Here is a 27,977-nt window from a genome sequence, read left to right as displayed (position 1 = left end):
TCCCACTGCCTCTCGCCCACGGCCCCCAAGTTTATGTGTTATCTTTCTCTTCTGGCTCTGGGGCTTTCTCTCCCTCCCAGCCTTGTTGGGCTTCATTCATCCATCCATCCGTTCATTCCTCCATCATGTGTTTATCAAGAGCCAGGTGCTGGGCGTTGGGCATAAAATGGGGAGGGGAGTGACATCAGATGGGGGGCCTGCCCGACTGCCTGGCACCTCAGCTCAAAGGGGCAAGTCAGAAGCTTGTCCAGGAATCCCACAAACAAAGGGGACAAGGGCTTACAGAAGAGGTATGTGGCCCTCCAAGGGCTTCTACTGTGAGAGTGACCTAATTGTGGGGATCAGTGAAGGCTTCCTCCGGAGAGCCCTGAAGAATGGAGGGCTTCCCACAGCGAGGGCTGTGCGAGGATGGCTCTGCCTGCAGGTGGATGGACAGCTGTGCTGTTGGTGTGAGTGTGTGTGAGAGGATGTGTGAGCGTGCAAGAAGTGTCACTGAAAGTGTGTGAGCACATGGAAGAGTGTGCAAGGGCATCAGGCAAGTGGGTGAGCATGGAAGCAAGTGTGCAAGGGATGGAAGCACATGTGAGTATGAATGTGTGAAGGTGTAAGTGTGCAAGAGTATGTGTGTGCAAGAGTGTGAGTGTACCTGAGTGTGTATTTGAGGGTGTCAGAGTGTGTGGGTGCATGTAAGTGTGCTTGAGAGTATCTGAGTGTGTGAGGTTCACGTGAGTGTGCACGTGTGGGTGTTTGTGGGTATATGTTTGAAGGTATCTGAGTGTGTGAGGTTCACGTGAGTGTGCACATGTGAGGGTGTGTGTTTGTGGGTGTACGTGAGTGTGCATGTGAGAGTATGTTTGAAGGTATCTGAGTGTGGGCGTTCATGTGTGAGTGTGTGTGTTTGTGGATGCGCATGAGAGTGTGTTTGAGGGTAGCTGAGGGTGGGGTGCATGCGTGTGTGCACGTGTGAGCGAGTGAGGGTGATTTAGGTGTGGAAGTGCTTGTGTGAGTGTGCACAGGAGGGGGGCTGGGGGTGGTCACAGAGCAGGGGTGGGGAGTGAGGGTAGGAGGTGGCGCCCAGGCAAACCTGGGCTTGGCTGCGGGTGGTGACGGAGACTCCAGGGTGATCGTTCCACTCGAGACTCACCAGGGCCTCCTTCCCAGACCCCCTCACTTCCTGCCACAGGGGACAAAGTGTCCGCAGAAGGGACCTGGGCTTCAGCATCATCAGAGTCCTGCCCCTGCCCCTTTGGGTTGGTGAGCATTCTTCTCTGGCCTCAGTTTCTCAGTCTGTGAGGTAGGTGGTGCGACCCCCAAGTTGGGCTCACATGGGTGGACTCCCAGAGCCAGCCAGTGTCCCCGTCTCTGGGTCTGCTCCCCATCATGTCCCTGCTGGGTCCCAGGTGAGCCCTCACAGAGGTGGCTCGGGCCCCCAGGGCAGCCGCTCTCTGTCCCCACTGCACCCGTCGAGCTGTCCTCTACCTACCAGGGGGACGTGAGCTCCAAGTCCCCGTCTCCTCAGAATGACGTCATTTTCTCTTCTCCTTCCCCCAGCCCTGTGTCCACACCTCGGACCCCATGTCCTCCATTTCCCCTTTCCCACGGCCACCCTGGTCTCTGCTTCTCCCCTCCCTCTGCTTGGTCCCCAGCATTCCCATAGCCCCCCGTGATGCTGTCTATTCTTGGTCCCAGCTCTCAGATCATCTTTCTCTGGGTCACAGGGACCCCATGCCCAGGTTCCCTAGTCCTCCAGCTACTGGGCAGGGTTGGCCCCTTGGAGACCCTGGAGGAAGATTAGAGGACATCAAGGGGAGAGGGGATGCTGGGGTCTGCGCCCCACTCTGCTTGCTGCTGGATCTCTGGTGGCAGCTGCCCACACCCCGCTCAACTCTCCCTGCCCTGCTCAGCTCCCTACACCTGGCTCTGCTCCCCCGACCAGACTCAGCTCCCTCCCCACGGGGTTCTGGCAGCGTCACCCCTGCTGGTTATCCCTCCAGCCTAGGGAGGCAGTGGCTGCCCGCTGTGCCCACTCCTGGGTGAATCACCAGCCGCTCTCTGGTCCCTCACCTCTGTCACAAAGTCTCTGCATTGCATTCTCTCTGTTTGAAAACTCTGCACCGGTTTCATTTTTCCTGAGGCAACTCTGAGGGATACATCGAGCCTCTAAAAGATGCCCACGAATCTCTCCCGTGACAATGCTTCACCCTCCAACTGCACCCCATCTCTTTCCCTTTCCATCACAACACTTCTTGAGAGCATCACTCACCTATGCGCTGGGGGGCCCTTCCAGAGTGGACTCAGATACGCTCACCCCCTCTGCTCTCCTTCCCGCTTCCCTCCCTGGCCCTTGGAATTGTTAGGGCATTGTCCTCATGCCCCCCCGGGAGGAACACTATGGAGTTCCCAGACTTCTATGACATTCTAGTCACAGGTCTAATTTTCTGACTTTCCAGGTGTGACGAGGATGGCGATGATAATAAAAATAATTATCACCTAACACATTTGCTCCAATAGTCTGTATCAGGCACTGCTCTGTGTGTCTTACGTGTGCCAACAGTTATCTTTTAATCCACATATTTATCCTATGATACGGGCTTATGCTCAACCCTTGAAATGAGGAAACTGAGGCCAAGATTGTTTATGGTCAGGGAGCCCACTAGATGTCTGTTTTCACTTTGTTTCAAGTCCCCCCCCACCCCCCCAGCAAGGTCACTCTCACCTGCTGTCCTATGACGTGGTCTCTGACCTGCAGGTGTGAACTGAGGGGGAGTGAGTGGTGCCAGAGCGAGACTTGCATAGCCGCTTAGGGTGGGGCGTGGGGCCTGGGAGCACATCAGGCGGGTGTTTCTGACCCAGGGTTATGGGATGAGAGTCGGTGGGTAATTACTTTTAATTACCTAAAGGAATATGAGGAGTGAGCCAGGGAAAATACGCCAGCCAGGTCAGTAAGCCAAAGGGCGCTACTCCGGGAGCCAGGCTGGACGCTGAATGAGCAAATGACATTGGGGCGCCCCACAGTTATTCCTAAGGGGCCCACAGTTATTCACAGCTACTGTAGGGGTCCTCCACATGTCTGGCCTGGTTCCCGTGGCGGCCTTCTCCGACGTTCCATGTAGCATGAGCTCTCGCACCAGGCATCTGCTGACCAGGCAGAGTCAGTGTCACAAAGGCTCTGGGGAGCCGGCCAGGGGTCCCATGCTGTAGACAAAGCTTGGCTATGGTGTCGTGGCCCTTGTGGAGTCCCTGCCTTCATGTGTCAGCTGTCCTGCTTTCTGGAATGTCCGTAGCCCCATCACCTGCCTTGTGGTCTGTCCACAGCTGCGTGTCTGACGTCTCCCACTGTGGTCGCCCTCAGTCTCTATATTCCAGCCTTACTGGCCTCATGCTTTTCCTTTTCCAGGTGTGTTCCGCTTTGCATCTGCTGTTCCTTCTTTCAGGAATGCTTTTCCTCCATTTGCCTTTGTGGCTCACTCCCTCACTTCCTCCCCATTTCTGCCGAACTGTCATCCTACAGGAGGGCCTTATCCAGATAATAGAGAGGCCTGCAGAGAGCAGAACCCCCACCGCATCTCTCTCCAACCCCTCCCCTCCGCTCTTTCTTCCTCACCTCCCTCACTATGATTCCACAGTTATTTGTTGTCTTTCTTCCTCCAGTTCTGCCTCTGAAGTAGGTCCCAAGTTGTCCTCTTTTCTCCCGGTCCACGAGGACCACCCATACATCCCTTTTGGACCATGACACTGGCTTTCAAACTTGTCCCCCTCAGATCCGCACAGCAGCCCCGTGCCTTCTAGAACAAACCAGACCCTACCAGCCAGACATGTTAGTGGCTTCCCATTGCACTTCTCACTTAAAACGCTGAATGAACCCCCAGACGCCCCCATCCCTCCAGAGTCACTGCATGCCATTCTCTTTTCTTTTGATTTCTTGAAAATTCCAGCCTCTTCACTGGGGCTCTTCCCTCCTAGTCTTTCTGTACGTGGAAGGCTCCCAGCCAGCGCTGCGGCCCTACCCCTACCCACAGCCTGTTCTCCATCTTCCACTGATCCCTAAGGACCTAATGTCAGTGTCAGTTCCTCACGACGCCCACCCTCCCTCCCCCACCTCCAGGATAAGTCAGGGCTCCCTGAGACCCTTGGACACCACTCTGTCCCTTCTCTGATGCTCACTTCTACCTGTAACGATACAGGTATTTATGAGTTTATTTGTGAATGCTCATCACCCCACAGGACTATAAGGTCGCCAGGGCCAGGGCCCTATCAGTTTTGCTAACCACCAGTTTACCTCTCTTCAAGGATTTCAGTACATTTGTTAAATGAATGAATGAATGAATGAATGAATCTTCACACCACTGACATCTATCAACCTTCTTGTTAAACGCCTTTAAAAGCCTCCAGTTTCCTGTAAGGCTCTGGCTTGAGCCTGGAATCTAGCTGCTTCTGGATTTGCCTCCAGTTTATTTTTCCAGCCTCATGTCACGGACTTCCACCCCACACCCTGTTGCTGGTTTCACATCAGCCGAGCCACAGTTCTCTTGGCTTCTACAGCTTCAGTTTTCCTATTAAAACCTTTATCATCCTTTAAAGGTCAGCCAACTCCACCTTTTGTGGTGACGTCTTTCCTGCTTCTACAAGTCTCTCGCACCTGCTTGTAACTCTCTCAAGGCCACGCTTCTTTCTGCCTTCCAGTATTTTGGGTGCTCTCCTATCTTCCTTTCCCACTAGATTGAAAGAAGATAAATCTCTTGGTGGTTTTTGTATCTGTTGTTTTATATTCTAGGTTCATATCTCATAGGAGTTGCTAAAGATTCGTTTTTTGAATTAATGGAAATCATTGTTTAATTAAAATATTGCCCTCTGCAGATATAAGATTCGATCTCATGGATCTTAGAAAGTGTGTATATTTCTCAGTACAAAGCTTCTGTAAATCTTGCTATAGACCGGTTCCCCTGGGGGCTTTCTATTAAACATTTAGTGGTGAGGACTTGGTGACAACAGCTGTGGGGAAAAGAACGAGCATGGAGAAGCAACATTCTGCCTCAGGCCACAGTGGCCTCTCCACAGCCTGGTCTTTGCAAATGGAAACAGCGGCACAGCGTCAAGACCGAGAAGATAGACTATTTCCATTTATTTTACATTATACTTTAGGATCTAAATATAAATATTCCAGCTATTCATCTCAGCATGATTTGGTTATGGAAACATAATCGGAATTGTTTCAGAGACAGAGGTGGCTTCTATTTTGGTCCTGGCACAGGAAATTCAGCCTTTGTCCATTTTTACAGTTTGATTTATGTGAGGTTAAAAATTCATAACGCAGGAGCTAACCTCAAGCAAATATTGTTCTTTGCATGAGCCAATTCAAACGTTCTCTCATCTCAGGTTTCCTGTGCAAAAGGTTTAGAAACGTGAAGAGCAGCTGCGGCTGACCTACTTGATCTCTAAAGCCAGTCGGCCTTTGTTGTGTGAGCAGGGGCTCAGCCTGGTTCTGAAGGAAGGGGACAGGGAGCCATCCTGCTTTCAGGTACACTTTCTGTGTCAAATACCTTGTGTTTGTTATCTTATCTAGTCCTCCGGTAATCCCATGACGTAGGCTCCATTATCTTTACTTTTCAGAAGCAGGAACCGAGACAGGTTAGGTAACCTGCCTGAGCTTGCACGGCTGGTTAATGGCCAAACTGCTTGGCATGACCATAAGGCTGTGTGCGGGGTCTGCAGCTGCACGCTGCACGATGGAGATGTCGCAGCTCACGACCAGCCATTCTCCTGTCCAGATGCCAAGATGCAAAGAATTCAGGTTTGCGTTTCATTTCAACCCAAAGACGGCTGGAGGTGACGGGTCTTCATTTTTTTTCCTGAGGAAATACGCCGGGGCGCTGTGCTTTATGAACTGTGGGCACAAAGGGTGGCTGCCCATCTGACTGTGGCCAGGGGACAGGACAATCTCTCTCCTTGTGGACACTGCGATGGATGCTTCATTTTTCCCTTCAACCCACCCAGGCTCTCACTGGTCTTGTGTACAACCCCAGCCCAGAGAACCTTCTAGACGTCCAGAAGCCGCCTCAGAGCCTGAAGGCTGCTTAACTGGCGTCCTTTGTTCACTCAGCCCTTACAAACACGCCTCTCTCCTCTCACATTCCGCCTGCAGGTGCCCAGGGACACGGAGCACCTGCTCCGGGACTTGGGGCTCGTCAGCATGCTGTGTGTGGGCTCAGGCCCCAGAGACCAAACACTACCATGCCCCTGGGCAAAACCCCCTCCTAACTCCGGACCACAGAAGCCAAGAGATAAAGAGACACCGACCAAGAGAAACAGGATGTAACCAGACAGGAGACCGGGATGAAGGGGACACGAGGGTGGCTGAGAGACACGTGTGAGGCTCTCCATGTCAGTGCTGGGCTAAGTCAGGAGGTGCCGGTCTCATCCTGGTGCTGCCACAGCCTTGGGATTTGATGGAGCCCCCCTCCAGCATCCTCTTCCTCCCGGAAAAACGAGGACGCAGATCTCATGGTTTATGTAGAGCTACCTGACCAGACCTGATATGTCCTCTGCCACTTCCCATTAAGATATATTGAAAATAAAAGCGTCCAACAGCTTTGAAACTTAAGCCCACTGGACCTGGAGTTTGGGGAAAATATTGTATATTTTAGAGGGATTTGGTTTGAGTGAGGAACGACATGGAGGCCCACACCCAGTGTATCGTCTGCATGAGAACAGCAAGGTGGGTCCTGGTGGAGACACGAAAGACTTGGACCTCTCGGCTGATCTTTGCTTGAGTCCACATTTAGCAGAAAAGAGAGCAGACATCCCCTCACTAGAGGAGACCTAGTTTTTGAGGCAATCAGTGATGTTCCCACTCCCGTCCACCTTTATGATTTCTCTATTTCTTCAGCCAGTCTTGAGCATGGCTGGGAGCAGAGGAGTGAAGATAACAGGCCATGGTCTCTTTGGCTGGACCCCAGCCCCGGAGACACGGGCAAGTCTAGGGAGGTTGTAGCTGATGGAGACGTCTCTGGATGGAACAAGGGTTCAAGCCACAAGGGAAAGAGCTCACAGTATACCTGGCAAAATTAATGAAAGCAGACCAAGAATAGACATGGTGAGTTTTTTGTTTAAGGAAAAAGATAAAAATCTCTCTCTATATTTAAAGGAGAAAAAGGAAGCAGTTTATGTAAGAAGAAACACAAATTACTCTGGGATCAGACATTTCTTTGTCAGCACCAAGAGCCAAAAGACAGTGCTTCAAAATTTATAGTTGTAAGTGATCAAAAACCGAGAGCAAAGAATTTTGTACCTTGTCAGTGTCTTATAACACAAGGTTACACTGGGGCTCAAACGCTACCGCTCACCTCCTCTTCCTGAAATAATTAAAGGGCTATTCCAGCCAAAATAAAAACAATCAGTATCAACAATTATTTTTTTAAAAAGAACGCTTTATTCACTCTGTTGGTTAATAAACATTTAATGAATGGCTACACGTTTCCAGGCACTGCCCTAATAAGTAAAATTTTGAACAAAACCAAAGAGGTCCATGCCCCTGTGAAGCCCCCACAGCCCCGAGGGACAGAGAAATAAATAGGCAAACGCCTACCAGTAGGACAGGTGACATAGTGGCATGGTGATGTAGCGACGTGGTAGTATGGTGATGTGGTCGCATGGTGGTGTGGTGGCCTGGTGATGTGGTGGCATGGTGGCATGGTGGTGTGGTGGCATGGTGATGTGGTGGCATGGTGATGTGGTGATGTGGTAGCATGGTGATGTGGTGGTATGGTGGTGTGGTGGCATGGTGTTGTGGTGGCATGGTGATGTGGTGGCATGGTGATGTAGTAATATGGTGATACGGTGGCATGGTGATGTGGTGGTATGGTGGCGTGGTGGTATGATGAAGTGGTGACATGGTGGCATGGTGATGTGGTGGCAGGGTGATGTAGTGGTACGGTGGTTTGGTGGCATGGTGGCATGATGACAAGATGACACGCTGTCCTGGTGAGGGAAGACAGCTTCTTGGAGAAAGTAAAATCTAGTCTGAAGCCTGAACTGAGGAGGACTCAGGCTGAAGAAGAGCTGGGAGGAAGGAGACTGCATGCGGGGAAGAGCACGCCCACGAGCACAGGGGTCAGAGGGAGCAGTGAGGCTGGAACACCGGGCGGCGTGAGAATTGAAACTGGTGGAATCTGAAGACCAGTCAACCCCATGGACCCTGAGACCAGGCAGAGGCTCGCGGGTTCTCACCACTGTCATATCGCCGTCCTCAGCTCAGAGCCCAGCCAGGAGTCACTCCTCAAAAGGTATTTGTTGAATGAAAAAATGTGTCATGTAAAAATGGCCACAAAAGAGAAAAAACCCAAACAGTTTTTAATTTGAATTACTAAAAATAGCAATGGTAATATAATATCAATCTAGGTGGATAATGCAAAATTAATTTAACAAAGACTAGGAAAGAATTGAGAGCTGAGGAAAAGATCAAGTGTAATAAATTTTAAGTCTTGTGTAAGAGGGGGCCAAAGTAATTGCTTTATTCTTAGCTTAGATCATTAAAGAATTATACATTTAAATAGATATTTGAAAGAATTAAAAGCGTCTACTGGTATAATTTAAAAAAATACCACAGTGCACATAACAAAATGAAAAAGGAAGCTGCAAGAAAGCAGAAAGCAGAACAAGGATGAGAGACGGAGGGTTAAACTTTGTGGTTATATGATAAACGCGGAGAGTTTAAATTTTACCACATCAAAGCGAAGTCTTGTGATGGGGAACAAAAGTGGAACTATGTGATACAAGAGACAGACACGAAGGAGAGCTCTTCCATAGTTTAAAATAAAGGCCTGGGCAAAGAAAGAGAGGCAGGCCCCCACAAGCAGAAAGAAAGGATGATAATTTAAAAATGAAGAAAAAATAGACATCGCTTCACAAAGCCTTAATGTTGCGATGAGTCATGTTACGTTAGGAAAAGTAATAATCCTGAAAGCAGTTGTTAGCCTTCATGTGCTAATAAACACAGTATAGGTATTTATAAATGTGTGCTGTAAAGGTCAAGAAGAAATGAGCAAAAACGCAATCATTGGGCAGAAGTTTTAATTCTCCTCTATGATAGATCAAGAAACAATGCAGGGGCCGGCCCCATGGCCGAGTGGTTAAAAGTTCGCGCGCTCTGTTTCGGTGGCCCAGAGTTTTGCTGGTTGGGATCCTTGGCGCGGACGTGGCACCACTCATCAAGCCACGCTGAGGCGGCATCTTGCACAGCACAAGCAGAAGGACCTACAACTAGAATATACAACTATGTACTGGGGGGCTTTGGGGAGAAGAAGAAGAAAAAAATGATTGGCAACAGATGTCAGCTCAGGTGCCAATTTTTAAAAATGAAACAATGCAAAGGAAGTAAATTTACATGATTGTACTAGTTGCCTATGGCTGCCGTCACAGCTACCACAAAATTGATGGTTTAAAAGAACATGCTTTCACTCTCTTACAGTCCTGGAGCTCGGAGTCTGTAATCAGTTTCCCCGGGCTGAAGTCAAGGTGTCAGCAGAACCGCGCTCTACCCAGAGGCTCCAGGGAGAATCTGTGACTGGGCCTTTTCCAGCCCTGGAGCTGCATTCCTGGCTTGTGGTCCCTTCCTCCATCTTCAAAGCCAGCAGCGCAGCATCCTGCTTCCGTTGTCACATTCATTGCCTTCCTTTTCTGTGTCAAATCCCTCTCTGCCTCCCTCTTACAAGGATACCTGTGATGATACTTAAGGCATACCTGGGTAATTCAGGATAATCTCCCCATCTCACGATCCTTACCTTAATCACATATGCAAAATCTCTTGTCGTATAAAGTAACACTGTCAAATTCCAGGCGTTAGGACCCAGATGTCCTTCAGGGCCATCGTTCAACCTATTGCAATAATAATAATAAGACTTAATAATGATCAGGCTCACACTGATGGGACGACTTATTTTCAAGGGTCCATGGAACGTTCACGAAACTGCATAAATTTGGCTTTATAAACTCCTCCAAAGCAAAAATTATTCATTGCCGATGCCATCTTCTGAAGTTCAAATTTTATAATAGACAATTAGAAAGAATAAGCCAATTACTTGGATATTACAAATAAGCAAAAAACACGCTCGAATGACAAGCCACCAAATATTGTTTCAGATTGCTTAGAAAATCGTAGAAAGGACGACACTATGTATCTATGGCTGTCAGAGTTATCAGGAGAGGTCAATGTTTAACCCTAAATTCCTTTATTACCATGTAAAATAAGAAAAGAAATCTATAGATAATCATTCAATAGAGGGAATTAGAAAGAACATAAAATAGATAAAGCAAAAAGGAATAAGTTAGAAAATGGTGGGATTAATAAATGAAACAAAAAGCAATTCAATTACAAAGATGACAAACCCCTCTGCCAAGTGTAATCAAGGAATAAATGAAGAGACCACAGAAAAGTAAATTAGAAATGAGAAATTACTGCCATTATATTACAATGTTATTTTGGAGGCTCCAGATATGAGACAGAAATAAAGAATACACAAGGACGTGAAGAAGACAAGCATGTTATTTCCAGCCAGTGTGATTATATGTAAACACCCAGAATATCAATCAAAATAATACGTGGGTTGTTGATAGAATTCAGCGGCTGAATATGAAAGTAATAAATAAAAATCAAGTCTTTTTATACCCTATAACCATTCAGAAAACATAATAATTATTAACATAAATATTATTATTACACTTACTAAGAAATGTGTAATAACAATATGTTACCTAATATGGCCTGGATGATAAAACTGCTTGGTATGATAAAACTTTCCAATTTACACGATTAAAATAAGTCCAAACAAAACCTCTATAATGTTTTTAGAGAAACTTCCCCAAATAATTCTGAAGTTCATTTGGAAGAAAAAAGTGATGAGAATAAATTTAAATGTTTGGAAATGGAAGTATTATGAGGGGAAGTGGTTTTCCAAATGTTAAAATACTATAAAGCTATGTTAATTTTTAGTCCATTTAATGCCATTAATAGAGAGGGAGTCTGAATATACGAGGAAGTTGGCAAATAGTCAGAGAAGTTATGGATTTTTTAATGGAGAGTGCAGACGCTGCTAGTCAGATGGCAGTGTATTGATGAAATATGTGGGAAAAGTCACTCCCTAGAACAGATTAAGGGGGAATGCAGCGGGGTTATTGAAGTTCCCAGAGGTGACAAGCACTCCACTTACCATCCCTCTCCCCACCCATAGAATAGGCAGCCTGTAGCTAGCTATGCCAGGCAAAAATCCTACAGCCTGATTCCTAAAATAATTGAACACGCAATGACCATATAGATCCACAGCAGAGAACAAACACCAGATACCCAGCCTTTTTTCTCAAACTCAAACAGAAAATCGAGGATCACCAGGCAAATGAGAAGAGCTAGACCCTCAAGTGAGAAAGGCCTAGACGCAGGAACAGGAAAAATAGATCCCAGAAGAAACAGGATAATTTGGGATACAAAAGAAAAACTAAGAACAAAACTCCAATAAATAGAGAAATTTAAAATTTTGAGTTCATAAACCAAGAACAAGATGATATGAAAAAGAAAAAATTGCAACACAGGAACAGCTTTTAGAGATTAAAAAAAAGTAAAAGTAAAGTCAGGGAGAGCTCTCCCAAAGATAGAGATGGAAAATATGAGTGAAATGGTGAGACCTTTTGTCATAGGTCATAGAAAGAAAGAGCAGAGAGAACAGTGGAATTATTTGATAAAATATAGGAGTGACTCAAAACTGATGAGGGATATAAACATCAGATGAACCTGATGAAGGATATAAAACATCGATGAAAGGGCTCACTCCACGATGAATTACAGATGACTCCACCCTAAGCTGTATCTTACAGCCTCTTTGGTCATGTAACTGATCATGTTTCCCCTTCACGTTGATTTCTAAAAATTGCAAAGGTAAATTTTCAGCCCGTCTCCAGAAAGTGCTCAGGAATTGAACGTTTTGCATATTGTGCCAGATTATCTGTTGTCAGTTTGTTACCACTATTTCCATCACCAACAGCACCCTTACTACCGTGCTCACCACCAATACCACCACCATCATCACCACCATCGCTACCACCACCACCACCACTGCCATATGCATCTAAGGCAGGGAACTACATTTCCCAGAATCCCTTTCCCTGTGCAGTTTTGGTTTAGAGTTCACCCAAGAGAAGAACTTATGCAAGATTGGAAAGTGAAAGTGATACTTATCATTTCTGAGCTTAGGCCTTAAGAAGCGTCGTGCGTTTCCATTTGCCTCCCTGTGCCTCTGTCATCACAATGAGAAGAATATGCCCTAACTGGCCCTGAGTCCCCGAAGAAGGATTAGAGAAACGTGGAGCAGAGCCCCGAGTCTGAAGTGAGAGCTACCCCTAGCTGATCCATGAACTGAGCAAGGAAGTTGTTCACACATGTATGCCACTGAGACTTTGGCACTGTTCTTCTGTGGCACTAGTTGACCAAAACAGGTGCGTAGACTTTTACTTGTCAATCCTTGTTTTCCATTATTCTCACTGTTTTTTCCCTTACTTAAAATCGTATTTTATTATATGTCTAATAGTGAGATATCCCAAATACTTTTTGGGAAAAGGTGAAGTATAAATAGGAATACTGCTGACATATTTTGGAAAATGCTACTTTATCCCTTTTGATTTCCATGAGTGCTTCAGAAGACTTTTCGAATGACATTGGATGACAGTTCTAAATATTAGTTTGGAATGTAGCCATCAAGGAGAAGTCTAGGATAAAGAAGTCAAATGAGAATAAAGCCAAATCACTTCATCCATGGAAGGAGAAAGAATGCTGGAGCAGGAAGCCCAGTGGAATATTATAAGCAGGTGATGTGGTTTAAGTGACGCAAATGCGTTTATGATCAAGTGGAGAGTAATCACTGGTGCCTGAATTTGTCCTATTCTTTTTTTTTTTTTTTTTCCTGAAGGATCCCGTGGGTATATATTTTTTTTATATGAAGGATCTTCTGCTTTTATTCTCTGATTCCTTTTATTGTTTTAAGATTCATTTCGGTTATAAATTCTGGAAAAGGGAATCTCAAAGTCACAGCATAATGAAATCTTAAGCAGAATTATGTTATAAATTATTACAATTATCTTCGTTATTTTTAGGCGAATGTGCTAACATGCTTTAAACTGCTTTTAATGTATTGTCCCTCATTCTCCAAATTTAACTTTTTACAGCTTTCTGCAAATGGGATGGGAGCATCGCTAATGCTCAGTGATCTGGGAACATGGCATTAATTGATAATGATCAAGAAGACACTCTTTCACCACCAATATGAAACCCTGGGGAAGTCAATTGAAGTGGAAAACTATATATTTTGTGCAGAGGCTTCAAAGAAGGGGAAATTATGGTTTCATTAGATCATCCCTCCATTCTGCAAGCGTAGAGCAGGTCTGTGCAATTGACTTTTTGAGGCCACTCTGTAAGCCTGCGCTGGGACGCAGTGAGCGCTTACCATGAAACGGATCATTAATTCTCCTCCTATTTTGCTGCATTGAAGCAGAAGATGATTATTAACCTAGCAACATGGGGAAACAGCTAAGGCTTTCTAAGCCCTTGGGATGGAGAGACACTGCTAATTATGTGTGGCAATCCGATTTTTCTTCCTCTTTTATAAAGGCAACGTTGTCCTCTTCGTCTTTCTAAGTCCTGTGCTGCGGCTAGCAGTGCAGTCTGATGTAAGAAGGTTTGTGTCCCGCTCAAAGGTCCTTTTTCATAATATTTGGACTATATGTAAGTGGGTGGGATTTTTTCTGTCTTTTGAGGGCAGCCTGGGTTTGAAGAAGGGGCAAGTGAGGAGGGTGAGGGGGGTGCATATACGGAGAGTTGCACAGGAGTCGCTGACACAAAGTTGAACTGGGAATGGAAAGCACTTCAGACACTGCCTCCTTGTTCCTCTGTACCATCCTTGGGAGAAGCTTTATGAATGTGGGTCAACCCAACCAGCTGGGTTACTGGAGAGAGAGCTGAAGCTGGGCTGTAGGCGTGTGGCATCCGGGGGCCAAGAGCTGCAGTTGTGAAGAACAAAGTCGGGGCATGTCTGGCCTTCTAGGTATTCCAGGCCATGTCCAGTGGCAGGTGTGTCTGCGCTAGGGGACCAGACGTGGGAGAGGAGGCCTTACTTGAGTCTATTGAGGTATAAATCTGGTTTATTGCACACATATGGTAAGGAATGAAGGAAAGGGGCTGGTGGCCAGTAAGCCAAGGGTTTTGGAGCCACAGAGCAGGGCAATGACCACAGCAAGAGCAGCTGAGGGCTGGCCTGGCAAGAGAACAGGACAGCGTTCCTGATTTTCTCTCCACCCTGGTGAGCTTGACTGGGGCATGGACTGGGGCACGGATGGTGAATGAGCTCTTAGATTCTTTGACCCATTAGGGAAAGGCGGTGGGATCCTTGGAAAAGGAAAATAAATGTTCTTATAGAATAAGAAGGCTTGAGCCGTTTGACTTTAAGGATAGAAGAGATTTGACCTACTGTTTAAGCCAGGCTGAGTGAATGAGTCAAGCCGGCTACAGAGACCATATCATAATGAAGTGCAGCGAAGTCTCTCAACTCCTCATACTTTGCTAATGCTGAGAAGTTCTGGAAATGTCCATCTGGAAGAACATATTCTCAGGAGTCACTGGAGTTAAAGACTGCAGTAGTTAGCTATTGCTGCATAACAAATTACCACGAACGTAGCAGCTTCAAATCTATAGTCTACCCTCATTCTTTGCAGATTCTGCACCTGCTAATATCTTGAGATAGAGCAAATAAAATTTATTGAGAATCCTCAAAAACTCAATACTTGCAGTGCTTTCATCATCATTTGCAGACTTGTGCAGAGTAGCAAAAAATTCACGTCACCCAGTGTGCACACTCCCAGCTGGGGTTGGACAAGGTGAGGCTCTGCTTTCTGTTTTCCGCTTTCACATCATAGACAAGAGCCCTTGATGTGGTCTATTCAGTGCCACAGTTTTTGCATTTTTGTGCTTTTTGGGGGTGATTTCACTGTTTTAGGTGACCCCCAGGCATCATGCTGAAGTGCTGTCTAGTGCTTCTAAGCACAAGAAGGCTGTGGCGTACCTTATGGAAGAAATATGTGTGTTAGAGAAGCTTCGTTCAGGCATAAGTTAGAGTTCTGCTGGCTGTGGATTCCGTGTTAATGAATCAACATATATATTAAATAAGGTGTCTTCAAACAGAAACAAACATAAAGCAAAATTATGTATTGGTTGGTTGACAAAAATCTTGTGACCAGAGACTCACAGGAACCTGACCCTGTCTTTCCCCGGGAGCACAGCACTAATACATTTCTCATGGTGACTTCATAAAACACAACTACTGCAGGGCCAACCTTCGTGGCCTTGTGGTTAAGTTCAGCGTGCTCTGCTTTGGTGGCCTGGGTTTGGTTTCCCGGCACAGACCTACACTGCCTGCTAGTGGCCGTGCTGTGCTGGCGGCCCACATACTAAAAAATAGAGGAAGACTGGCATGGATGTTAGCTCAAGGCAAATCTTCCTCAGCACAAAAACAAAAACAAAACATAACTACTGCAAATAACGAGAATCCACTGCACATGTATTCTCTCACAGTTTCTGTAGGGCAAGACTCTGAGCACTACTTAATCAGGTCCTCTGCTCAGGGTGTTGCAAGGCTGCAGTCAGATGTTAACTAAACTGTGATCCTCTCAGGAGCTTGGGGTGCCAAGCTCTCATGGTTGTTGGCAGGACTCAGTCCTTGTGGCTGTAGGACTGAAGTCCTGTTTTCTAGCCAGCTGTTAGCTGCAGTTACTATAAACATCGGAAGGCTGGCTCCAGTTCTTTGCCATGTGGCCCTCTCACAGCGTGGCAGCTGACTTCTTTAGACCAGCAGGAGAATCTTTTACTCCAGGTACCTATGAGGGAGTCTCATAAGTGTAGCATAATCACGGGAGTGACTATCCCATAGAACAAAATGGGATAACGTAATGGGAGGGACAGCCATCACCTTTTGCCTGTTCTGTTGGTTAGAAGCAAGTCACAGGTTCATCCCACACTCAAGGGGAGGAGGTTACACAAAGGCTTGACTCATTGGGGGGGTCACATGAAGGTGTGTTTGCTACAGTGGTGTGCCAGAATCTTCCAGAAGATTCCTTACAAACATAAGGAAGATGAGATGCCACTGTTTACTCAGGCAAGATCTAACAACTCTGAAATTAACATCAACAGAAGATGCGACTTCAAGGCTGCACACTGATGTGCAAGGAGTGGGTGTTGGGACATTTAGGTGCTGTCCAGCTCTGTCACTAACTACTTGAGGATAGATCAAGGAACCTGAATTTTGTCAGCTCTATATCATGAGCCACATGGTTAGAAATTCATGGATAAGAGCACTGCAGACATTTTTAAATGTTTAAAGAGGTGACCTCAAAGGATCTCAGTCAGTCTACAAATTATTCCAACTGCGGGGCAAGTGCCCAGGGAGGCCCCGCTCTGTCCTACTTCACTTCATTTAAGAATATTCTTCAAGGGACCCCTGTTTCATGGTGAGATTTCAGTGGAACAGAACTGGAAAGGCCCAGAAGTATGGAAACAATTATACTCACCTTTAGCTAGGACTGTGTTGGTCCATGCTGAGCCCACAGTGTGCTCATCGCTGCCCGGCAGACCCACGGATGAGGTGCCCAGAAAGGTCTCTTCTACTTCTGGAGCCTGTGGTTCAATAATTGGGGTGAAGGGTGGGCACAGACCACCCAAAGCCGTTCACTTATGAGTTTACATGTCATTAGGGGTAACTCCAAGGGCACCCTAATCGACCTAAGATCTGACGGTCCAGGTAGAGCTCCCAAGGCAGACTTCAGTGACCCAGCTTTCCTGTTCGGTCTAGAAATAAAGAAGGGAATTGGATTTGGGGGTCTCTCCCTAGCGCATTAGCATGTGTGGCCTAATTAAGCTCCATTTGGGCAGCACACACATCAATAGGGCTCTTTCTCTTTAAGAATTGCTTTCAGACAGCAGTTCTTTTGTTTAAGAATCGCTTTGTTTCTCTTTTATTTGAAGTCCAAAAGCCATCAGCCATTGGGGCCCCTGCTTCTTCAAGGGGCATTCAGACGCAGGCTGCAGATGGCCGGACAAAGAGCGGGCCTTGTGCTCCAGGCCGGATTCGCCCCGGGCCTTCCTCTGACAGAGCATCTTTCACTAATATTTGCTTTCTCAAAGCCATCTTTCCTGAACAAAGGCTTCTTTCTGTACAGATGACTCCTAATAAACCTTTTTTTTTTCTTGTAAGGATATTTGTTCCCAACCCTTTCCAGAACCCTATTCTTAATTCCAAATTCAGTGAGAGGCAATCAATTCTATGCAGACGCTGAGCATTCGCAGCATCGCAGCCTGATCAAAGTAGGTCTTTCTCATCGCTCCTATTCAGTGTCATTTCTCTGCAAAATGAGGAGGCTGAGTTAGAGATCTCCGGGTTCCTTTTTTCTACTCTAGCATGCCAATGCTCGCTATGGTGTAGTGGGGTCACCATGCTGTCCCTGGAGTCTAGCACTCTGCGTCACCAGATATGCTTGCTCAACATTCAGATTCCTGGGCCCCAGGCAGACCAACTGGATCAGAATCTCGGGGGGAGGGGGGAGAGGGAGTGGAGTCTGGGAATTTGTATTTCTCGCAAGCCCCCCAGGTGTTTTCAATGTGCAGTCAGATTTAGAAACAAGTGGGTGGCATTTGTTTAGAAAGCAAGCAAGAGCAGCGTGTCTCTGCTTGTAAGAATAAGCAATCCATTCAGAACAGCGGGAAGAAAATCTACTTATTCTGTTTATTAAACAGTCTCTGTCTTCTCTTTCAAACAGGTGTGTCTGGTACTGGTCCAGGAAGAAAACACAGCAAATAGCCCTGGAAAACAAGGAGCTTTAGCTTGAGGGTCCAGCGCCCCTCCCCCAGCTTTCATCCCCGCTCAACCTCAGAGATGAGCAAATACAGCTTCAGAAGGGGCCGACCACTAAAAGGAGGACCACTGCAACAGGTGGAATAATTTCTAAACTCCTGTTGTCCTTCTTTGTTTGGATAACTCCATCCTTTTTCTCAGTCTATCTGAAGGAGATTGAACCGTGCCATTATTTAGTCTTATTTTCTTTGGGACCTGGAAGGCAGCCTTGCTATCATTTACCTAGTTTTCAGCCATGTGGACACAAATCAAAACTCTATCAGGAAAGTAATAGGTGTCACTTGTCCCTGTTTTGAGGACTGATGGAGGCTCAGCAGTCATCCTGCCACAAGGAATTGAAGGAAGTCAATCTCTGTTTCATTGTCCTGAAGCTATTTCTCACCGAAGGGACGCTGGATTTTTACCCACTTCGATTAATGAAAGAAACTTCTAGTTCTGGCACTCTTTGTTAGGAGGAAAGATAAATAAGGAAAGGATTTACCTACAACCCGGCCTCGTGATGAAATAATGAATGGTCAGTGCCAGGAGGTTTTAGAAAGCAGGGTTCTTCCTTCTTCTCTCAAGTGGTCCAGATGTTGGAACCTCACCTCTGGGAGGACGTGTTCCAAAGCACATCCAGGTCTCCCAGTGGGATCACGTGGAAACTTCAGTGGGCCCTGCTGTATTCTAAGTGGGGGTGTCACTCTGAGGTTGTCAAATCTCCCAGGGAACCATGGGGTGATGGTCTCTATGCATCCCGCCTGACGTGTGGTGGGCATGAATGCTGCCTTGTGTGGTACGGCATATTTGGTTTGCTTCCTAGCAGTGTTTATCTGGCTTGTTTTTTTGTCCTTGGGAGTTTTGCTAAGAATGGTGATGAGTGGACAGTCAACAATCCCGGAATCTGGGTTAGATAAACTCCATGACTTGGACAGCTTCTACAAGTCTTCTCAAAAAGGGTCTTACGGCCTCAGAAAATGAGCTTGAAATGTATTTTGGTCTCACTCAAAAGAAATCCCCAATTCTGCAGCTCTTTTTGTGACAATATCTTGCTAGCAGAGAGCACCCTTAGGACAGGACCTTCCTGGGATGGCTCCCTTGTCCTCGTGCTCAGAAAGAAGTGGACAGCAAGTTGGGGTCAGTGATCGCCTCTATTCCGGGCTGTGGATGAAGCATTCTTCTCTGAGGTAGGGCATCAGGGTGGGTATATCTGGGGAAAGAGGTGAGATAATGAGATAATAGCAGGCCAGTGGACCCGGAAGAATCCTAATTCCCCCTCAGCCCATCTCCCCTTCCCCTGAGGTCTGCGAGGGAGGTACATGCTCAGAGGACAATCTCCTGGGGGATCGGTGTATCCCAGCTGCAGCTCTGATCTCACGCGCTAAGCTCCAGCATGGTCTTCAGAGCTGGCAAAGGTTGGATCACGTGGTGAACCAACCTTGGCCTGAAAGATTAGGCCAGAGAAACCATTTTACCCTGAGGCTGAGATGTAGTTGTTCCTGGTGTTCGTCCCAGGCCACCCAAATGTCGGGGAAGCTCACCCGTGAACTTCTAACCTCAGCCCCATGAGGAGAAGAAGACAAAGCGAGCTTAGAAAAGCCAAGGAGAGGTGGTGGTCTGGGAATCCAGCCAAACTGCAAAGAAAATCTCCCAAAGAGAAAATCCATACCCTCTGCTTGACCTTTAACTTCCTGACTTTAGGGCTGTAGCCCAGGGGACTGTTCGTTCATTTCACCTACCTCTTCTTGTGTGAACTGGGGAAAGGGGGGTGGATAGGGAGATGCGGAGGGACAGGAGGCTTGAGGCAGCAGTCCCTCCATCCTTGATTTCTCTCTGAGAGGCCAAGGGGCTTAATACTGGACTTGGGATCAAGCAGGAGCATTGCTTTTCCTCTAACTCCAGGATGTGGGCATGAGCAATGTGTTAGGGGAGGCCTGCTCACATCACCTTGGGTGTAGATTCCCCAGTCCTTACCAACATATCTGAGCCCCATCAAGGACCGGTGAATGCCTTTTTAATAGTTCCGCTGAAAGACTTCAAGCTGACCAGAACACTCTTGCAGACAGGCTGCCTGGTGAACATGTACGCACAAGGTGGGGAAGAGCTGTCTCTGCTCATTTCATCTAGTCCCAGGGTCCGCAGAGATCCTCTAGGGGGTGGGGGCTCCCACAGGGGGACCCCCAGCACATGACAGCACAAGTTAAATAGTACAGTTCTGCAAAGGAAAAAAAAATCTCACTTATATGTGGAATCTAAAAAACAAACAAAGGAAAAACCAAACTCATAGATATAGTGAACAAATTGATGATTGCAGGGGGTTGGGGGTTGAGGGGAATGGGCAGAATGGGTAAGGGTGATCAAAAGGTACAAACTTGCAGTTACAAAATAAATAAGTCACGGGGATGCAACGTACAATGTGGCGACTATAGTTAATAATACCATATTGTGTATTTCAAAGTTGTTAAGAGAGTAAATCTTGAAAGTCCTCATCACAGGGAAAAAGATTTGTAACTATGGGTGGTGGTGTCTGTTAACTAGACTTATTGTGGTGATCATTTCACAATATATACTAATACAGAATTATTATGTCGCACACCTGAAACTAATATCATGTTATATGTTGATTATATCTCAATAAAAAAAAATGACACAGAACCACTACACACTTACCAGAATGGCCAAAATCTGGAACACTGACAACACCAAATGCTGGTACTGACGTGGAGCAACAGGAACTCTCACACATTGCTGCTAGGAATGTAGAATGGTACAGCCACTTTGGAAGACAGTCTGACGGTTTCTTATAAAACTAAACATACTGTTACCATATGATCCAGCCATAGTGCTCCTGGGTATTTACCCAAAGGAGTTGAAAACTTATGTCCACACAAAAACCTGCACACGCTTGTTTATAGCAGCTTCATTCATAATTGCCCAAACTTGGAAGCAACCAAGTTGTCCTTCAGTAAGTGTGTGAATCAATAAACTGTGGTACATTCACACGATGGAATATTACTCAGCACTAGAAAGAAATGAGCTGTCAAGCCATGAAAAGACATAGAGGAAACCTAAATGCCTATTACTAAGTGAAAAAAGCCAATCTGAAAAAGCTACATACTGTAGGATTCTACTAAATTCAGCCCCATGTCACAAAGTGTCCTTTTTATTATTTCATGGGATGCTTCTAAACAGCATAAGCCTTGAGACAGGAGGATGTCTCTTTATGAGCTTGGTCCAGCCCTGAGGACCCTTCTGGGATGTCTTAACCTTTAGCACAAGGGCCAACAAACTTTTTCTGTTAAGGGTCAGATGCTAGTATTTCAGGCTTTGCTGGCCATAAGGTCTACTCAATTCTACCGTCGTAGCATGACAGCAGTGGTGTGTGGCTGTGTTCTAATAAAACTTTATTTATAAAAACAGGCAGTCAGCCAGATTTTGCCAAGGGGCCCCAGTTTGCCAATTCCTGCTTTAGCGTGGAAAGGCTGAGCCCAGGGGCTGGGACCCCTCCTTTTTGGTCTGCCCAGGCGACATCCCTTCTCCTGTGGTGGGTCTCCCTTCTGAATGAGGACTTTACTCTTGGCCTCGACTGTTTGGTCCAGGGATGGGCCTGACCCAAGCCTGCTCAACGGGGCTTTCCTCCAGGAATGGTTTGAAATGGACATGGGAAAGGATGGGCTGCTATTTGGTGGAGGAAGCCACGAGATATGAATCTCAGGCGCGGTTGGCAGCCATGCTCTCTGCCATACAGAGGAAGCACATCTGTGCTGAGAGGAAAGGGAGCCGATGCTCAGAGCACAGTGGAGACACGATGGAGCGTGGAGTCCTGTGGGCAGTCAATTCCCTGGCTGCAATTGTTCCTGAAGCCCATGTTTATTTCCTTAGATGAGACAACTCAATTGTATTCTCGTGTATTTCCCTTTTTACTCCAACTAGGATGGACTGAATTTCTGTTAGTTGTAACCAAGAGAATCTTCATGGATTCTCCAGGTCATATCCTGGAGGACCAAATTATCCCCAATTATTAGAACCAATGCTTCTCCTAGGCTCCTCCTTACAAGCTTGGTTTGCTCAGTCTTGCTTCCTCACAAACACCTACGTCCTAAGGAGTCAGCTCGGCGCCCTCTGCATTGATGACAAGAACATAATCCCATTACAGAGAATACGTCAGCACACACTGACCAGCCAATTCCAGATGGTGGGCACGGCAGCCATTGTTTTTTCTGTTCCAAGCAAAAACACTAACTAATATTGGTTTCCTCAGCTCCAGAAGAGTCGGCTGCCTTGAGGAGACCATCCATTCTGCAGGATTTAAAACATGGGAACAAAACTCACCTGGGGCAATGTTTGCCCAGACAGGCAGGCGCTCATTCACTCACACCCATTTCCTGGACGTGGCCACAGCTGAGGGACTTGTCAAAGGTCAAGCTTTGGCCTGGAAGCTGGAGCAAGAAAGACTCAACGAGCTCTGGATTTCCAGAGTGGGGTTATCCATGCTCTGTCACAAATTTGCCCCTCGTGCCTGGGCTCCTTCACTTCCCTGAGCAAAGGGAGCTGTGAGACCCAAGAGGGAAGAGCAGGGCTTCCTGAGGCCCTCTTAGGATGTGGGGTTTGTCTTCTATACCATACAGCATTGATAGAAAACCTCTGGGTCTTGTCCCCTCCTCAGCTGTTGTCCAGTGTTTGGGACGGTGAAGACCCCGGTGAGGGGGTCTCCCTCATCACTGGAGTCCTTTAATTCCAGAACTTTGTAATGTGGTGGTCCACACACATTGGATGACCACAGCCGGGCTTGGGAAGGATGGGGGTGAAAGGCTGGCTGGTTTCCCAAATCTTCAACCCTGAAGTTTTGATAAAAATGACGTCAGTAGCCTTCCACAGAGCTTCTTTGTTTGTGCGGAGAGCCCCGGGGTGGAGGCCCGATAAGCAGCCTTCTCCCACCGGGCGGCATTGCATCCTCGTGATGCGGGTTTGGTTATCAGTGTTCTGAGAAGGGTGGTGGGGGAGGAGCCAGGACCCTTTGATTTGCCCTTAACCTTCAAGAAAAGCATCAGGAGTGCCAGCCTCTGCTAAGCTTCATGTGCGTCCCAGAACCTGTGGTTTCTTAGGTCCCTAGATGATGACTGAGGGAGGAAAGGCCCAGTGACCCTGAAGGCCAGGGTGACCCGAGTGGGCGACTTACAGCAGGGACAATGCAGGTGCCTTGATCCCCAACACGGGCATGGTTATGTCCACTGGTGCCTTTGGTGCTTAGTGGCAGAGTCTCCATTTACAGGGAATCTTATAAGAAAACTCAATATGTGAGAGTGTTCAGTGCAGAGCGAGGCCTGGGGCTGAGCGGGTGTGAGTGTAGGCCCTCCCCTGGGGTCTCCTTTCCCGAGAGCAGGTCCATGGGGATGGCAGGACAGAGTCTGAAATCCCTTGACGCCCAGAAAAATATCCAGTGTTAATAAAAAGCAAGTATAGCTTAAAACACCTGCTTAATGTAATGTATGCTCAAAACAAAACTTGCTTAACATTCAAGAAGCGATTGCACCATCGTAGCTGAAGGCAACTTGAAGAAGTCCTGAGTTTGGAAGGCTCCTAATTGAAAAGAGTTACTGAGTTGGATGAGAACCGCCCCCCCCACCGGCTCCCTACGCCTGCCTCTGCTTGCCACTCCTCAGAGCTGGGATCTCATGGCTCCACCTCCCACCCCTACATACAAGATTCCTTCTACCCCAGGACTTATGGCTGAAAGGGATGCTGTTTGGGGGCCGGGACATCAGCTCGGTACCTTGACCGTCTTGTTGCTTGTGTTGCCTTCTTCTTAGAATGTGCTTGCCTTGCAGGTTGTGACAAAGTGTGAGAGAATTGGTTTCCTGCAAAAACCAAACACAGACCATCGAGGAGTTAGACTCCGTTTGGTTCCAAAACACAAGACTCAGGGATGGAGGTGGGCCCAGCTGGGCAGCAGCCCTCGACCTCTAACCACGAGGATGGCCATGCCGTCAACAATGACATTTGTTAAAGGCCTCCTGTTGGGGAGCCGCCATGCCTAAGGAAGGCTTTTACAGAGATTTGTGTAGTTAATCGTCTCTGAGAGATTTCTCTCTGGGCTTCTGGTTGTCTGAGCCCTGGGAAAGCCATGTGTCTCGTTTCCATAAAGTGTTCTTTCTATCAAATCAGGTTTCTCTTTGGTTCCAGGACCCTCATTGGGCAGAAGTCTTATTTTAATGTCACTTGTGCACACTAGCATCTCTGGGACTGGGGTCCATGTCATCAGCCTTCCTGGGGCCTGGGGTCCAGTGACATTCCCGCTGCTGGACCACCAGCCTCCCACCCTCACCTCTGCCCATGCTGGCTCCTCCGGGCTCTCCTGAGCTCTCGCACGACCTTCTGTGAACTGCAGCTTGTGATTCTTTAGCGTGCTTGCTTTGTATCATCTAATTTTTCATTTTCAGCCTTCTAAGTACTCATCTTTCCTCGTCATAATAACAGAATAATAATTAACGTTTATTAAAGAATTATCACTTACAACACGGTGTGAATTATCTCATTCATGTAAATGAATGATCTCATGTAGTGCCTCTAACAAACCACTTATCCCCACTTAACAGAGAAACTGAGGCTTCTCTTGTCTACTTTACCAGGTCACACAGCTTGAAAGTGGCCAAGTTGAGATTCAAATCCAGATTCATTTGCCCTGGAGTCTGGGTGCTTATCCGTTGAGGCCCAAGTCCAGAAATCATGTAAAATAAGATCATCTTTCTGCTCTTTTTTTTTTTTTTTAATGTTTTGTGGATCACACGCTTCACTGAATTATCTTAATGGCAAGGGAGGGTAAACAGGTGTATGACAATCTACCCCAGGTGATGACTCATGTCTTATGTAATCCATCTGTGGGATTTTTGTCTTCTGCACAGCATATTCCTATCTGTTCAATAACAAAGAGAAGGCTTTCGTGTAGAGCACAAGCCAAAAATGGATGCTCCAGGATGGTGTAGCACACTGCCCTGTGACTTTGTCTATGTGCCAGACCCTCTCCGTACCCCTGTTTAAGGAGCAAAGAAATATTTTATCTGGAGTCCTTCAAGATCATACCAGCTGGAATCGGAGTTCAAAATTCTTCCATCAGTTGAAACCATACTCATAGCATCTGAGTTCAAGTCCTTGGATTCCACTCAAGGGAATTGTGCGTGTTTAGTCAGCCAGTGGCTTCTAGGTACATAGTTTGTAGGAGTTTTGATAATAAAAAGATGAATAAGATAAAAATAATTTCCTCCAAGGATTTTATAATCTAATAAGAAGATTAAGACATATCTCAAATAATAACAAAGAACAGATGCTTTTACCTCGCAAAACAGCTTCATAGCACAGACTCAAAGGGAAATTAAACAATGAGAGTATGATGTAGGTATTGGGAAACTTCCAGAAGGGGCACAAGAGATGACTTACTCCTGCGTCCCACTAGGGAAGAGGTAGCTTGATCATGGATGCCGGGCCAGGGTGGGATCCCACATGGAGCTCACAAGATGCCCAGCAGTGCCAAAGAGAACACATGCATCCGTCTTCTCAAAAGAATCCACACCCTAGAGATGTTGACGGTCCTGCTGTCTTCTGCAATCAAGCCAGTCCCTCCCACGGTCAACCTTGGGTCACAACTCCTGTCCCTTTGTCTGCCTGGCAAATTCCTGACTATAGATCTTGTTGCCCTGACTTGGCTCGTGGTGGTCTCTGCTCCTCTTGCATTGGTTCCAAGGTGTGCTCCCAGTTTTTTGCTACAGCGTGTCCCCTGATTTGGGTCATGCTAGTCCATGCCTAGGAATAGCCCTGGAATGGCTGTAATTTTTATCTGTGAAGAGTGTCAAAGCCATGATTGCCGTTCTTGGATGTGAATTAGTGGTCCCCTTTTAGGAACGGGCAAAGCTTATTGGAGATCCACGATTCGATACACCCTGGGAAGATTTCCAGAGCTGCAACTGGCTGTTTGGGTTCATGGAAGATGAAAGGGGCTGTGTGGAAATAAATGAAGGAGGAAAACAGTGGATGGATTTCTACAATAACATCCTTGTATTTTCCTCACGGCAATGCTGGTTGTTAATCTTTGCGCTATCCCATGTGCCAATTTTGGCAGATCTATCAAAGGAGAGCCATTTACTCTTGCAGACTCAGTATACAGGAGCAGAGAAGGAAAAAAATGTTAATGGGAAAAATAAAATCGATCTAGTACTAATTTGGATTGTAACTTACTATCGTATTTTCTCTTACTTTGAAGTACATTTTCCACATATTTTTGTGTGTAGTTGAGAGTGTGGTTCATTACATTTGATTTTCTTCTTCAGTACAAAGTTCGTGGACACTCGTGGAACACTCAGGAATAGAACTTTGGTCTGAAGTTATCTCCTTTCGCAAGCATTTTCTAAAATGACGTGTTCTGTGCACACTTAATCTGAATGATATTGGCAGCTTCTCTGCCCCATCCAAGAACCAGTCCAGCTTGGCTCCTACCCCCAAGTGCACGGTCTGAAGAAATTCACTTCCTGTCCAACGATTCCTGTAAATTCCTAATCTTGCTTCCCCCATCATCCTGGGCCCAACACTCCATCTTTTCACTTGGAAGGAACCCATCCCCCAGCAATGTCTTTGGAACTGGAATTTCTTTGGTTGAGAGACCTTGCACCAAGGACTCATTGGGTTGGTAGTGCTGGTCCAAGTGCCTGAAATGGTGCTGGGGGAGCAAGCCGTGGATTGCCTTGGTCATTGATGCCTTCATTGCCTGGCCTGACATGGAAGGCTCTTGTTGGCTGTGCATTCTGCTCAGTGGAGAGTCTCGACCTGTCATCCCACGTAAAGATCCCTGATCATTCTCCATTTCAGACGGTGCTCCCCTATCTGGTAATGCAACGCCAGCAGGCATTTAGCTGCCAGTGTGGAGGTGTAAATGCTGCACAACAGAGAGATATTTAAAGATCTTCTAAAGATAAAACTAGGTGAGAGCTGGGAAGGAATTTGCAGTCAGCACTTTCAGTGGTTCTTAAAATACAGGTTTGACTTCAAGCTGTCCGGGGGGGAAGTCCCAAATTCCACCTTTCAGGGCTCAACCCAAGTTTGGTTCAGTTCGTTTGGAGAAGGACCCTGGTAACTACATTTTAAAATCGCTCATAGGCGATTTTGTTGCATACTCTGAGTTCTAAATCACTTAATGGTTAAAAATTCCTCACTCTACAAATAAAGAAACTAGATAGCTAAGAAAATAAAGGACTCTGTTAAAGTCACACTAACTGATAAGGTGAATTCCCTGCTTGCTGGGGCCCCATGAGATGGGGGCAGCTGGTCCAGCCCTCAATGCCACTGCCAGCAACACCCAGCTTACAGCATGCTGACCGAGAGTAGATGGAGGTCAGCCAGCAGGTATGTGGCTGAACCTCACTAAGAATGCTGGGAAAAGGAAAGCCAGAGGAAAAGCACCTGTTTTCAGAGATCTTTGCTTTAGAACTCAGCTTTGCCGATTACTAGCTGTATGACGTTGAACAAGGAGCTTAACTTTTTGGCTGCATACTCCTTGTTTGTATCAACAGAGCTGTGGAGAGGATGAAATAACACAGTCAAAACACGCAGGGAGGTGCTGAACACGCCACATACACTCAACAGAAGGTGTTTTTATTTTTGTTACAATCCAATGCTCTTTCGCTAATATATTCTGCCTATAAAATTTTTCATCTTTGTGTAATAAACATTTGAAGACTCTATTGAGATGCCGTGAAGGCAATGTGAATGCTCTAAACGATACCTGGAATTTTGTATTACTTAGGACACTGACTGATGCGTCTCAATTCATGAGCCAATTTCTCACCCTATTTCATTTTAGTTCCCTTCATTACTTCAAAAAATTTCCCCCTAAACTGCCAAAGGGAGAATCAGACCCATTTATTTTTCCATTTTCTGTCTGCAGAACGCATCACACTTCAATTTTCTCCATGTTTACGGTTATGACCATTTTCCCCACCATCTTAATCGCCATCGCACTCTGTTGACATACAGTGAAACATCTGACCATTATAAATACGCATGTATACAGATTAG

The 27,977-nt window shown here is 46.5% G+C and overlaps 2 long non-coding RNA genes across 4 annotated transcripts; one reads left to right on the top strand and one right to left on the bottom strand.

Annotated features, from left to right (window-relative positions):
* On the top strand, positions 1 to 26,422 carry LOC111773866 (uncharacterized). 3 transcript variants are annotated; one of them, XR_011439561.1, is made up of 6 exons: positions 1 to 290; positions 5,377 to 5,518; positions 5,611 to 12,480; positions 13,207 to 13,715; positions 17,842 to 19,102; positions 23,744 to 26,422. It is a non-coding gene; the product is annotated as an uncharacterized lncRNA (long non-coding RNA). The 3 variants fall into 3 exon arrangements; XR_011439560.1 differs by lacking the exon at positions 23,744 to 26,422 and having other exon boundaries at positions 17,842 to 20,570; XR_002808525.2 differs by lacking the exons at positions 17,842 to 19,102; positions 23,744 to 26,422 and having other exon boundaries at positions 13,207 to 14,952.
* LOC138924588 (uncharacterized) lies at positions 9,055 to 16,987 on the bottom strand. Its single transcript, XR_011439562.1, has 3 exons — positions 16,808 to 16,987; positions 16,597 to 16,702; positions 9,055 to 9,873 (listed from the first exon to the last, which is right to left on the bottom strand). It is a non-coding gene; the product is annotated as an uncharacterized lncRNA (long non-coding RNA).
* Positions 26,423 to 27,977: the final 1,555 nt, after the last annotated feature.

This window comes from Equus caballus, chromosome 6 (genome assembly GCF_041296265.1).
Source record: "Equus caballus isolate H_3958 breed thoroughbred chromosome 6, TB-T2T, whole genome shotgun sequence".
Lineage (NCBI taxonomy): Eukaryota > Metazoa > Chordata > Mammalia > Perissodactyla > Equidae > Equus > Equus caballus.
Note: the sequence above shows the minus strand (reverse complement) of the source record. Positions and strands in the feature narration are given on the sequence as shown.